A 13,481-nucleotide genomic window follows, 5' to 3' on the forward strand; every position below is an offset into this window, starting at 1 on the left:
GCCCCAGCATTTTATTTTAACCATTTTGATGAAAACCTTAAAAAAAATTTTTTTCTATAAACTTACGCAGTACATTAAGTCTTTACATTTTTTTCTGGATGACATAGACCCACCATTAGGAACATCAGATACTTACTACCTGTGTGATCTTAAGTAAATCACATATCTTCCCTAGAACTCCATTTTCTTGTCTATAAATTGAGGAATATATGGTTTCTGAATTCCTTTTTAGTTTCAAATCCATGATCTTGTAATTCTAAGACCTCATAAGGTATTACTTGATAACTACCAACCAGTTTCCTAATTCAAAGTTATTGCCTTGACTCAACTGTTGCTGATACCAAAGTTCATTCTTTTAGACTAAGCTTTATGAAAGCACAAATATCCTTGGAATAGGAAATGCACTAAGCTATTATTAGTCACTAACATCTTAACACAATTTAGCTGATCTGAATAATTATAGCCAGCTAAAATGTTTTATTAAGGAAGAGAATAAAAGGATAAAACTAGGATAAAGATGCGAATAGATTAAGGCCAAAATAAATTAATTAATTAGTTAAATGACTTTCCCAGGTCACACAGATATTATATTATATAATACATAATATGTAATATAATAAATATATAACATAATAATATGAAATTATTACATAATAAATGTATTCTTTATAATATAATAATATAAATCAGTCTTCTTCCTAAGTTAATTGACTTATTCAGCACAACAAACTACTAAATAATTACTTTATAGAAAAAAAGTGATAAAAAGATTCATCTGGAAGAAGAAAAAAGTCAAGAATATCAAGAAAATCAATAGAAAAAAAGGAATACAGCTTAGCAGGACCAGAATTCAAAACTGTTACAATGTAGCAATTTTCAAAATAATCTGATACTGGCTAAAGAATAGAGTGGCGGATCAGTGGAAAAAATTACATACAAAATACACAGCAATAAATGACCACTAAAAATTACATACAAAATACACAGCAATAAATGACCATACATAATAATTTAGTGTTTGATAAACCCCAAAATATCAGCTTTGGGAGCAAAACTCAACATTTATGAAAGTTTCTAGGAAAATTATACAGTAGTTGGGCAGAAATTAACTATAGACCAACATCTTTCTACCCAAAAGAGTCAAAATGGGTGCATGATTTACTCAAAATGGGTGATTTCATCAGTGAATTAGGCAAGCATAGAAAATTTCAACTGTTGGATCTGTTCACTTACTTTTGACTATCTCTGAAATGTCTGTTAACTCCAAAGTCCAGAGCTTTGAATTGATATTATCTTTCTACCTGTTCTACTCTCTCACTTGTCTAACTCTGTTTCTCACTGTTGATCCATTCCTACTCTCCCAATCAATCTCCTCACTTTAATTTATATCTTATAAATAGCCTTAGCCCCATTATCTGCCATGTTGATATTTCATTAGCCACTACTCTACAATTTTTCACCCATGACTTTCTCTCCTTCCCGGATTTATTTTTTGTTAACTTTCTCTTACAATATGACTCATCTGTTCCAATTCAAGGGATACTTCTATCTAGAGAAGGTCAAAATTGAGCTGATTTCATTAACTACAGATTCACAGCATATAACATCTCAGTTGTGTCCTTGCTACTGCCTGACATTTCTTCAACTATGATTCCAGCAATGTTAAAAGAAATACTATCCCTTTTTTTTACCACAGCCTGACTAGCACTGCTCCTCTTGTATCTGACTTCAACAACTACCCTTTCTTTCTCCACTGCCTTCAATCACTTTCTATATCTGGGTCCTATTCATCCACCTACAAACATATTCAGAAATTGAGAGTTCTAAACTTTTAAAAGAAAAAAAATCATTTTATACTTCTATCTTTTATCCTTTCCCTTCAACAAGAAAGTAGACAAGACATTGGGGATAGTCAATTAAAATTTATACTTGAATAAGAATTCTGTTTATATTTTACCTAGGTATTGATTGTCTAAACACTTCCAGTGAGAATTTTCTGGGTTGGGCCTGATTTTTTAGAGTCCTCATAATTCAAGGTTCAATAGTAGAACAAAATAAGATACTCATAGATTATTGTCTAGTTTTAAAAAAAAAGGATATTTCTTTAATCAAATATGGAGAAGGAAATTCAACAAGGATAGGAACTGAGGACATCATTTTGACTCAATTGAGTGATGTTCCCTTGTCTCAATGCTCTTCATGCTCCACCAGAATGGATCAGAATAAATCTGGAGCCCTTTGTATCAAATTGTAATTCAAAGGACCAGAAAGTGATGTCTCCAAAGTGAATCAAGTCTCATAGGTATTCTCAATACCTTTATTTATTTGTTTATTTATTTTTATTTTCAAATTTGGATATTTTTATTTAATTAATTAATTTAGACTATTTTTCCATGGTTACAAGATTCATGTTCTTTCCTTTCCCTCCCCCTCACCCCTCTGACCCCCCGCCTGTATCCAACACACAATTCCACTGGGTTTTACATGTGTCAGGTCTCAATACCTTTAAAGAAAAACTATTCTAATACAGATGGAATCTAGTATTTTGGATAACTCTAATTGTTAGGAAGTCATTCCCTGCATTGGAGCTAAATAGGCCTCTCTTGATGTTCCACTTACTGCTTCAAGTTTTAATTTCAAGGACCAAGCAAAACCAAATCCATCTTCTCTTACAACCGACAGTCCTTTAAAATATCTGAAGACTAGCTGCACTCTTTGTGGTGGCAAAAAATTGGAAAATGAGGGGATGCCCTTCAATTGGGGAATGGTCGAACAAATTATGGTATATGTTGGTGATGGAATACTATTGTGCTAAAAGGAATAATAAAGTGGAGGAATTCCATGGAGACTGGCACAACCTCCAGGAATTGATGCAGAGTGAGAGGAGCAGAACCGGGAAAACATTATACACAGAGACTGATACACTGTGGCACAATTGAATGTAATGGACTTCTCTATTAGTGGCAATGCACTGACCCTGAACAACTTGGAGGGATCTACGAGAAAGAACACTATCCACATTCAGAGGAAAAACTGTGGGAGCAGAAACACCAAAGAAAAACAACGGCTTGATTACATGGGTCAAGGGGAAATGGCTGGGGATGTAGACTCTAAATGATCACCCTAGTGCAAACACCAACAACATGGAAATAGGTTCTGATCAAGGACACATGTCAAACCCAATGGAATTGCGGGTTAGCTATAGGAAGGAGTGGGGGAGGGAAGGAAGGGAAAGAATATGATTCTTGTAACAAAGGAATAATATTCTAAATTGACTAAATACAATTTCCAATAAATAAATAAAATATCTGAAGACAACCATTATGCACCTCTCTCCCCCATCCATCCTTCTCTTCTCTAGGCTAAATATCACCAGTTCCTTCAACCTAGCTCCACTTGATATGGTCTCAAGGTTCTTCTAATCCTGGTTTCTGTCCTCTGGATGATCTCTGGCTTAAAATTTCTGAATATTGGCACCCAGAAATAAGGCTTCTTCCAGGAATGGTCTGACCAGAGCTGAGAAAAGTAGCAGTGGTTACCTATTCTTTCTCTAAATTCTTAGAAATCTGAAAGAGAGAGAGAAAGAAAAAGAGAGAGAGAGAATAGAGAGAGAGAGGAGTACATATCAAACTATAAATGGTTTTTTAGTCCTCTGTCATGAATTCTAGAATAGCAATTAGTTCCTCACTATCAAGTTTCCCATAATTTCTATTTCAATAACCATTTCCCCCTTGCTGGTCAGAATCAGGCTCAGAAGAGCAACTCTGCAGATTGATTCTTCTACTCTTTTTGAAAGATGGAATTATCAGTAAGGCATGCCAAGAAAAACTATCTTGCAGTTGACAGATCATAGATTCAGAGCTAAAAGAGGCCTTAAAGATCATCTTGTTCCAATCTCATTTTATAGATAAGTAAGCTAAGGATTGGAGAAGGAAAATAATGTGCCCAAGGGCACACAGTAGCAAAGTCAGAACTCAAACTCAGGTCAGAATCAAATTCAGGCAAAGTCTGTTTTATTGTATTTCATTTATTGCAGATATTGCAAATTGATTGTTGTGGTCACCTTGTGTCATGTATGTCATGTCATTTTTCCAATAGCATGACTCATGTTGTATTTGTGTAACACATTTTAGTAATTCTCAGAATATTTTAAATGTTTTCATCATTATATTCATTATGATATTTAATCAGTGATGTTTGATATTACTATTGTAATTGTTTTACATGAGCCATGCCCACATAAGATAGAAAATTTAATTGATAAATATTGTGAGTGTTCTGATGCTTCATCAGGAGACTCATCCTGACTCTTTCTCTCTCCTTCTCTCTGACCTCTCTGGTCTGGAGCCATAAGAGTGTTGAAATTGGGCCAATAAACAACCCTACAATGGCCTCTCATACTTAACTGAAAGGAACAGTCAATTGACGCAGCAATTTTTATTGTTGTCTTATTTTAAGAAATTGCCCTAACCACCCTACTGTCAGAAACTACTACCCTGATCAATAAGCAGTCATTAACTTCCAGGCAAACCACCCCCAAACAGCAAAAACATTGTAGCTCACTGAAGGTTCAGATGATGGATAGCATTCTTTTAGGAATAAAGTATTTTCTTAATTAAGGTATATATATTTTTAGGCATAATGCTATTGTATACTTAATAGACTATAGTGTGGTGTGAACATAACTAACTATTATATGCACTAGGAAACTAAAAAATCATGTGACTTGCTTTTTATTCACTTTTTTGAGGTAGTCTGGAACCAAAAGGAAATATCTCCAAGGAATACCTGGACTCCTCCTATATCATGCTACTCTCATTTTCTTAAGCAATGGTTCATCAGCCCATGAGAAGTACTAAAAAAGTTCAATAGTAGGCTTCGTTCAGGGTAGAGAATTATACTCTCTAGAAGAATAATTGGCTACTTGAAGGCAGGCGCTGTCATTTTTTTCTTTACATTGCCAACACCATGGACAGTGCCTAGCAGAAAGTAGCAGTTTAATAAATAGTTATTGATTAATTAACAAGAAAGGTGTAATGGGGTTCTGGAACAGGTACAGAAACAATTGTTTGCTAAAATGGCATCATCCACATGGCCACTGGTAGGGCACCCTGGGAGAAGTAAGCATGGTCATTCTGCATTGGCTTAGTATGTGGTTGAAAAGAGGCTCATTCCACTGGTTATGTCATTGGAACCATTTTAAGAGGGCCTGAGTTAGCACCAGCCAGGGCTTTTGTTGCATCCACAGCTGAGGAAATGAGATGTCTCAGACAGTGAGGGGGCCAGCCAGTGAAACCATGTGGTAAGGAGAAAGGATCTTGGGACTTCTTCCCTCATCCATTTACCCTTGATAAAATAATGTTCTCCACCAAAAAATAGTTTGGCATTGGTCTTGGATCTTTTTGTTTATTCTTTTCCATAGGAAGTAGCTAATGTCTCTGATTTAACTTAGAAGCAAAAGGCCAGGGCATCTGAGCGTCCAGGAATACAGGTAGAGTATTACAACTAGCTCAGCAGCTAAAGCTTGTACAATAAAGTTCCTGGGATTCCAACCAACTTGAAATTGGCTATAATGCCAGCTTTGAATGTGAACTTCTTGGGATCAGTGCATTGTAAGAACTGATCTAAGCTATGAAACTAAAGGACCAAAGTAGCTTAAGGATACTATGTAGCACAAGGTATTAGGGGGGGAAAGTGTCTATCTCTGTTTTTTGCTATATCTTTAAAGTAAACATTCCTTTGTAAAAGCTAATCCATGTTGATGGAAGCAGTGTGCCAGTCAGTGGGTCCTTAAAAAGTGGGGAACATAGTCTGTGGGTGCTTGAGAAAAAAAGACAAATGCAAACCCATCAATGCACCTGTTGGAGAGTGGTGGGAGAGGAATGTAATAGGCTTGGTTCCAAGAGAGACCAGGATCAAAATCCAACATGTTAAATTGGTACTGAAGAATATCAAGGAGACCCTCTTCATTGAAGTAACTGACCATGAAGCAAAGGCAAGGTAAAGGGAAAAGTAAAGACAGAGTGGGGTAAATATGCCAGCACAATTGGGAGATCAAAAGGATTTTTCCTGACTAGTTTTTCTCAATCCATGATTTGAGATATTGGAGTCCCAGGCATCTTGGAACAGTGGAAAGATGAATGAATCTGGAAGGACTAACTTCAGGTTCAAATCCTGCTTCTGTCCTGCATTTACTTGTGTGACCTTGGCCAAATTACTTAATTCCTCTGGTCCCCAGATTCCCGATCTGTAACATGAGGGAATTGGAGGTGGTTTCTGATGTCCCTTACAGTTCTTAAATCTGTGATCCCATAATTCCAAGAATTGGAGAACTGCTGATACCTGCTGAATTTCAGCCTGAAAAGGTCCTTAGGTAGAGACATGCCATTTGCAGATAACATTGTATTCCTTTGGAGAGGAATTCAGGAGGAGCCTTTCTCCACACAATTGGTGTGACAAAGAAGATTTAATATGAGCACATTTCTTTGTTTTCCTGACTTCTGATTGATGACCTATCTCCCCCTTATCCTCCTAGACAATCCTGTTATCTGGGCAGGCTTGTCATTTCCTTTTCTCCACCTTAATCTTTTGAATTGTTGATCTCATAATTCTCTTTAGTGCCCTTTTAATTTTATATTTCTATTTCATCTTTTCTTCTTTTTCAAAATATTAACTTCCTTTGCCTTTCCCATTTCAGAATTCTCTGAAATTATGGATGTAACTACATACAGTGGTTTAAAGTTTACTGTGAGCACATCACCAATTTACAGGCAGTGGGGACTCCTTTCCTTGTCTAAATTAAGGATCTCTCTTGAGAAATGTACTTAGTTAAGCCCAACATCATAAATTTTAAAATGTGGGACATGGGAGGAGTTTCTGAGCAGGCTCTATTTATTATTCACTCAGTCCTCTAGGGCTTGTACTTTGGTTGCCCCCTTTATTTTAAATGTGGGTTTTTAAACATGTCAATGAATAATAATGGAATCCTTTCTCAACTGTCATCATTTTTTAATTAATAATTTGAGCCTTAATACAAAACCGATCTTCTTATTTGGCTCAAAGCTACCCAAGCAAACAAGTCAGGATGCATAGTTTAAACAGTTGACACCATTTCTGACTTCTGTTTATTAATTGAACACTGGGACTATAGCTAAGGCCCCATTTTATTTCCTTTTGTCCAAGCAATTGCGGATACAATGCAAAGCTATTTGGCCGGAGGCCACTAGGGAAAGCAACAGGATGTATTCAGCAAATTTATCATATTAGAAGTTGCCAAACTTTTGCCATTTGACTCTTTAGTATGTGCCTTGCCTTTTCCCCATAAAATCATTATTTCACCGAAGAGATTATAATTTATAGGTATAATTAGCATCTTCTTATTAATCAATAATTAAACCTAAACATCATTCTAAAAGCTATGGTAGGATACACCATTCATTTAGAAGGATTTTCTCAAATTCCTAAGGAGAGGTCCCTAAGGGAGTAAGAACAAATAGAAATGAGTAAAAAAAAAATATTTTTTTTAATGTATATCCACAAAAATGTTTATTTTATACTTAATACCATTCTTTATCTCTGTTCCTTGGGAAGGGGAAATGGCCAAACAGTTAAACAGGGTCTGGCAATACAATTCTTAGATATGTTATCTATCTATCTATCTATCTATCTATCTATCTATCTATCTCAGCTCTTTAATGAATTTTATTACCTTCATTCAATTTAGCTTAGGATAAGCTTTTTTTCTAACCAGTAGTTTTATTTTTTCCCAATTACATGTAAAAACAATTTTTGGATTTTGTTTTCTAATATTTTGAGTTCACAATTTCTTCCTTCCCTCCCTCCCCATTTCTGTCCCTGGGATGATAAGTAATCCACTGAGGTTATATATGTGCTATCATATAAAACACATTTCCATATTCATCATATTATGGAAGGAGACACATAAAAAGAACATGAAGACAATAAAGTGAAAAATTGCATGCTTCAATTTGCATTCAGACTTAATAAAAATGAAATTCTTTACTTATAAAAGAAAAGACTGGGAAAGACAAAATTCTGAGCATAATTGATTTAACATAAGCTTGGATGTTATATTAAATCAATGGCTACTGATCTTCCATTAGATCAGAGACAAATGAATGATGTAAAAAGCTTCTATTTAAAATGAAAAAGAAACAAGAGGGAGAAGGATTTGCAGTAGGGGGTATAATTACTCAGAATTTACAGAGAGGAGAGATATTGCTGGGAAGTTTAAAGTATTACAATACATTGAAATGAAGTGATATATGCAACTCAAAGAGAAAAGTTGATGATTTATAAATTTGTGACTTAGGGTTTGCAATAGATTGTAGCTGCCAATTTGTGAACTGTCATTGTCAGCCTTCATGTAGTAAGGAGAATGGAAGGATTCTGTGGTTTTTGGGGTTGCAAGGGGTTCAGATAGCTGACAGAAAGGGAGATTAAAGCCCATGATTTCTAACTAAATTTATTCTTCAGGTTATAATAAGATATATTCTTATTTAATGAAGAATATTCTTTCCTTCAAAGTTATTCTTTAATAATGATTAACTAGGTGTTACTGCTAGAAATGACAATTTCTAAGAAAATATCTAGAGTAGCTTGACTTAGTTCATAGGACTGGCTAACTGCTAGGAATAACTCTTACTAAAATAAATCATCAAAGTAAGTTTTAAAAATCAATATCACTTATTTCTTAATATAATTCTTTCAGACTTTATCAGTTCTTTGTTTGGAGAAAGACAGCATTTTTCATCATGAGTCCTTTGAGGTTGTCTTGCATTATTATATTGCTGAGAATATCTAAATCATTCCCAGTTGCTTATTGAACAGTATTGCTATTGCTATATATAATGTTCTGTTGGTTCTGCTCACTGTATTGGTTCAAGGAAGTCATAACAGGTTTTTCTGAAATCTTCTGGTTCATCATTTCTTATAACACAATAATATTCTATTACATTCATATCCTGCAAGTTGTTTAGCCATTCCCCAGTTGATGGGCATCCCTTAAATTTCCAATTGTTGGCACCACAAAAAAGAGCTGCTATGTGTTTTTGTGCGAATAGACATGTTCCTTCTTTATATTTTAATCTCTTTAGGATACAGATCTAGTAGGGGTTTTACTGAATTTTATAGCCTTTTGGGCATAGTTACAAATTGCTCTCAGTCATTTTTGGATCTGTCCTTATCGCCAATAACAGTGTCTTAGGGTATCAAATTTCCCAGCATCTATCCCCCCCAACATTATTCACTTTTCTTTCCTATCATATTGGCCAATCTGATCGTTGTGAAGTGGTATCTCAGAGCTGTTTTAATTTACATTTCTCCAACCAATAGTGACTTAGAGCATTTTTTCCATATAACTATAGATAGTTGTCTGAAAACATCATATCCTTTGACATTTGCTAATTCAAGAATGTCTTGTATTCTTATAAATTTGACTCCGTTTATATATTTAAGGTCTGTATATAAAATGAGGCCTTTGTCAGAGACACTTGCTATAAAATTTTTTTCCAGTTTTCTGTTTTCCTTTGAATCTTGGTTAAAATGATTTTACTTGTGCAAAATACTTTTAATTTAATGCAATCAAAATTATTCATTTTATATCTCATAATGCTCTCTATCTCTTATTTGGTCATAAATTCTTTCCTTATCCATAAACCTGACACATGAACTATTCTATGCTCCCCTAATTTGCTTATGGTAGCACCCTTTATGTCTAAATAATGCACCCATTTTGACTTTATGGGATAAACAATTCAAATAAAAATATTGCAATCTTTCAACATATTGTTGGCAAACATGAATTAGTCTAACTATTCTTTTAAAAATGTAAAGAATGTCATTAAAATATTGATATCATTTGAACTGGCAACATCACTACTGGGCATATATCTGAAGGTTAAAGATGGGGGAAATGTCTCATATAAAATTCATAGTTAGCATTTTTTCTAGTAGCATAAGAAAAAATACAAATCAAGTGAATGTCAATCAGTGGAGTAATCGCTACACAAAATGTGGTACCTGAATGTCACAGAATATCATTGGATCTTAAGAAATGAGAAATATAAGAAATTCAGAGACACATGGGAAGAGTTATATGAACTGAGGCAGAGTAAAGTAAGCAGAACCAAGAAAACATTATTTGCCTTGAATTCAATAACCTACTTGGGAATAACAATGAGGGTCAGTCACATTGTGATTAATTAAAATAACTAATTCTGATCCAGAAGAACATGAAGAAAGACACTGACCTTTTCTATTTACTAAGGAAGAGACTACAGAGATGGATAGGTTGGTCAGATGAGGTTATTGTGTCATGGGCCTCGTCTATTTTTCTTTGTAATGAAAGAAAGTTCAAGTTGGTAGAACAGGGAGTGGATACCCAGAAAAAACAGTGTTGTGAAAACAGAAGACATCAACAAAACTTAAATATATATTCTCACCTCAAATTCTGATCTTTCTGAAGCAACTTTTCTGCATTTCATTATAAAGGGAAGTGGTTCTTACACACTAGTAACTACTCAAGATAAAAATAACTCATAATATGCATGTGTGTGACTAGAATATCTTATGCTTAAATTTTCACTGAATGAAAATTACATTAAAAAGTAATATGATTGTATTTAATATAAAATGTTATATTTCATGTAAGTTTCTATATAATTAAAATGGAGTAGGGATGGAGAGGCATTCACTTAACAGGTTCAAACTGCATAAGAAAATGAAGATAGTAACATATTACATATATGTTCATGGAGCTATTTTATAGCAAACTATCACAATAGTTCAAAGCTTCCTTTAAAAATAGACAGAACTTAGCTCCATCTGGCATACAGAGAGCTCTTAGAATCATGGATCTCATAGAAAACTAGAGGGCAAAGTTCCCTTTTCATGGATTTTTTGTTTAAAGACCTGGTCTCAATTAACCTCTGTTCCCCTTTCAGCAATCCAGCCTGTGCCCAGGGTCAGTTAACTAGGGAATGGAACATTTGTTGACATATTCAAACTTCATATGAAGAGTTTCCCCGGTGCTACCATCAATCTTTATTAGGCATGGTGGTCTTTTCCCTCACCATTCTCTTCATGGTTGATTATTTTACCCAGTGCTAGGTTAATAGAAATGGAGAACTGAAGGTCAGGTAGGTAAAAGATACAAAGGGAGGAAAATGATTTAGCTTTAATTCTGTTTCCACACAATGGCATACCTGTAAATGGATAGCTTATCATTTGCTAAAACAAACACTGTTTTAGCAAGGACTGGGAAACCTGAGTGTTGTCCCCTTTGGACATAAATTGTAAGGGGTGGAAGCAGGAAATAGGGCCATATTGATGAGAGTGGTTCTCCGAGGAGGACAAGATGTAATCTAGAATGGTACATTTCTAGAAGTTGAAAACTAAATATAAAAGAAACTTCCCTTTAGTATAAGTCTATATGAACGTGTTAGGCTATTCTGTTCTATTCTGCTTCAATCCTGTCTAGATTATTCTATCATATACCTCCTTTTCTCTTCCATTCTACTCTATTCTATTCAGTCTGATTCAATTCAATTCATTTTGGTTATTATTATATTCTATTGTGTTGTTCAGTTGTTTTTCAGTCACATCTACATCTTTGTGACTTTATTTGGAGTTTTCTTGGCAAAGATACTAGAATGGTTTGCCACTTTCTTTTCCAGCTCATTTTATAAATGAAAAAAACTAAGGCAAACAAGGTAAAGTGGCTTACCCAGAGTCATACGGCTAGTGTCCAAGGCCACATTAGAACTCAGATCTTATGGGTTCCAGGACCAGCAAGGACCCTTATCCACTGAGTCATTCTAGTTTCCCCAGCCATTTATTAATCACTTACTATCAGTAAGCAAGTTATCCCACCTTTCTCAGCCTCAGTTTCTAATATGTAAAGTAGGGTGATAATAGCAACTAATGGAAGGGTTGTTATGATAATCTAATTGGATAATATAGGGGAAGTGCTTTCCAGATGCTTAATGCACTTATAATTGTTTTATTTAATTCTGTGTTGATCGCATCCCTATCACTTGCTAAGCACCTTAGAAATGTAGCAAATAGAAAGAACCATTCCAGTATCTGACAAGAAAATCCCAAATGGGGTCATAGAGAGTGGGATATGACTGAAATGACTAACAACCAAAGCAAATTTGTGAAAACAGAACAAATATACAAAGAAAAAAGAAATAGGAGTTTTCTCATTTGGATCTTGCCTTCTCTTTTCTTCCTTCTCCTGAGGGTACCTAATCAATACTTCTTTTTCTCCAGGAAATTAATAATCCTGGACCACATTAATCAATAATGTTCCTGGGCCTTTGCTCAGTTGGTATATCACTGCAACATGCCTCTGCAGTCATTTTTTTTTTAATTATCCAACCTCACCTGAAGAGTAGCTGCCAATTTTCACTTTTGTGCTCTAGAACCCAGTATTTTGCTTTTCTTGAATGTGGCTAACAGGGACAAATTCTTTGGTCTATTCCTATGCCGTTGAACCTTAATTCTTAATTTCCCACATGAATCTGAGGTAGCTGGTTGCTAGTCAATGCTATATTACCTTTGTTAATATTCAGATTTTACTGCCATTATAAAAACTAGGATGAAGATTTAAAAGAAATTTGGTCTAAAATGAATTTGAGAGAAGTCCACTTTTCAAATGATATTTTTTTATGGGATGGCAGTCCAGGGAAAGAACACTCATGTTTTAAGGTCAGGAATTTAAACAGCAGTTAGATTGCTGATGGGAGAAAATTGAATTCAGATCATTTTTTTCTATCATTACTTTCCCATCTATATTAATATAATAGGAAACTATAATGAAATTAAGATCAATAAGTATAAAGACTATAAAGAAATCTGAAAAGACCCTTATAAAATAATGCAAAGTAGAAAAAGGGAGAACTAGAATAATAAAGTGTATACTAATTACTACTATACAAAAGGAAAAGTGATTAAATAAATCTGATGAAAACCTAGAGGGAGTGACTGATGCATTTTTATGATATTGTTATGATACATCGAAATTCATTTATTTAAATGTAGGTGGTTGCAATGCAAATTTAATTGGACTTTCTGGTTTTATATTAACTTTGTAATATGTTAAGTTTATAATACACCTTTATTTTCTTAAAGTTATATTACTGGATTTCTGGTACCCTTGGTTATTCAGTGTAATGGGGGTCTGGCTATGGAATTCCATCCTCAGAGCCTGTTGCCAGATCCCATGGAAGAACCTGGTGGGACTTGATCCTCAAAAGACATGATGCACAATGGAAAGGTCTTTCTCTCCAACTCAGAGCATGTGCAGGCATTTTGTAATTGCTTCTGATCAGGTGCTTGGGGAAGAGGTAAACTATTGATTGGCTCCTGAGCTGGGAAATTCCAGTACTTAAAAGCAAAAGAAAAAATAAAATGGAAAAAGGAGAACCAGCAGAACCATGCCCTCTAGGACCATAAAA

The sequence above is a fragment of the Monodelphis domestica genome, chromosome 2, assembly GCF_027887165.1.
Source record: "Monodelphis domestica isolate mMonDom1 chromosome 2, mMonDom1.pri, whole genome shotgun sequence".
NCBI lineage: Eukaryota > Metazoa > Chordata > Mammalia > Didelphimorphia > Didelphidae > Monodelphis > Monodelphis domestica.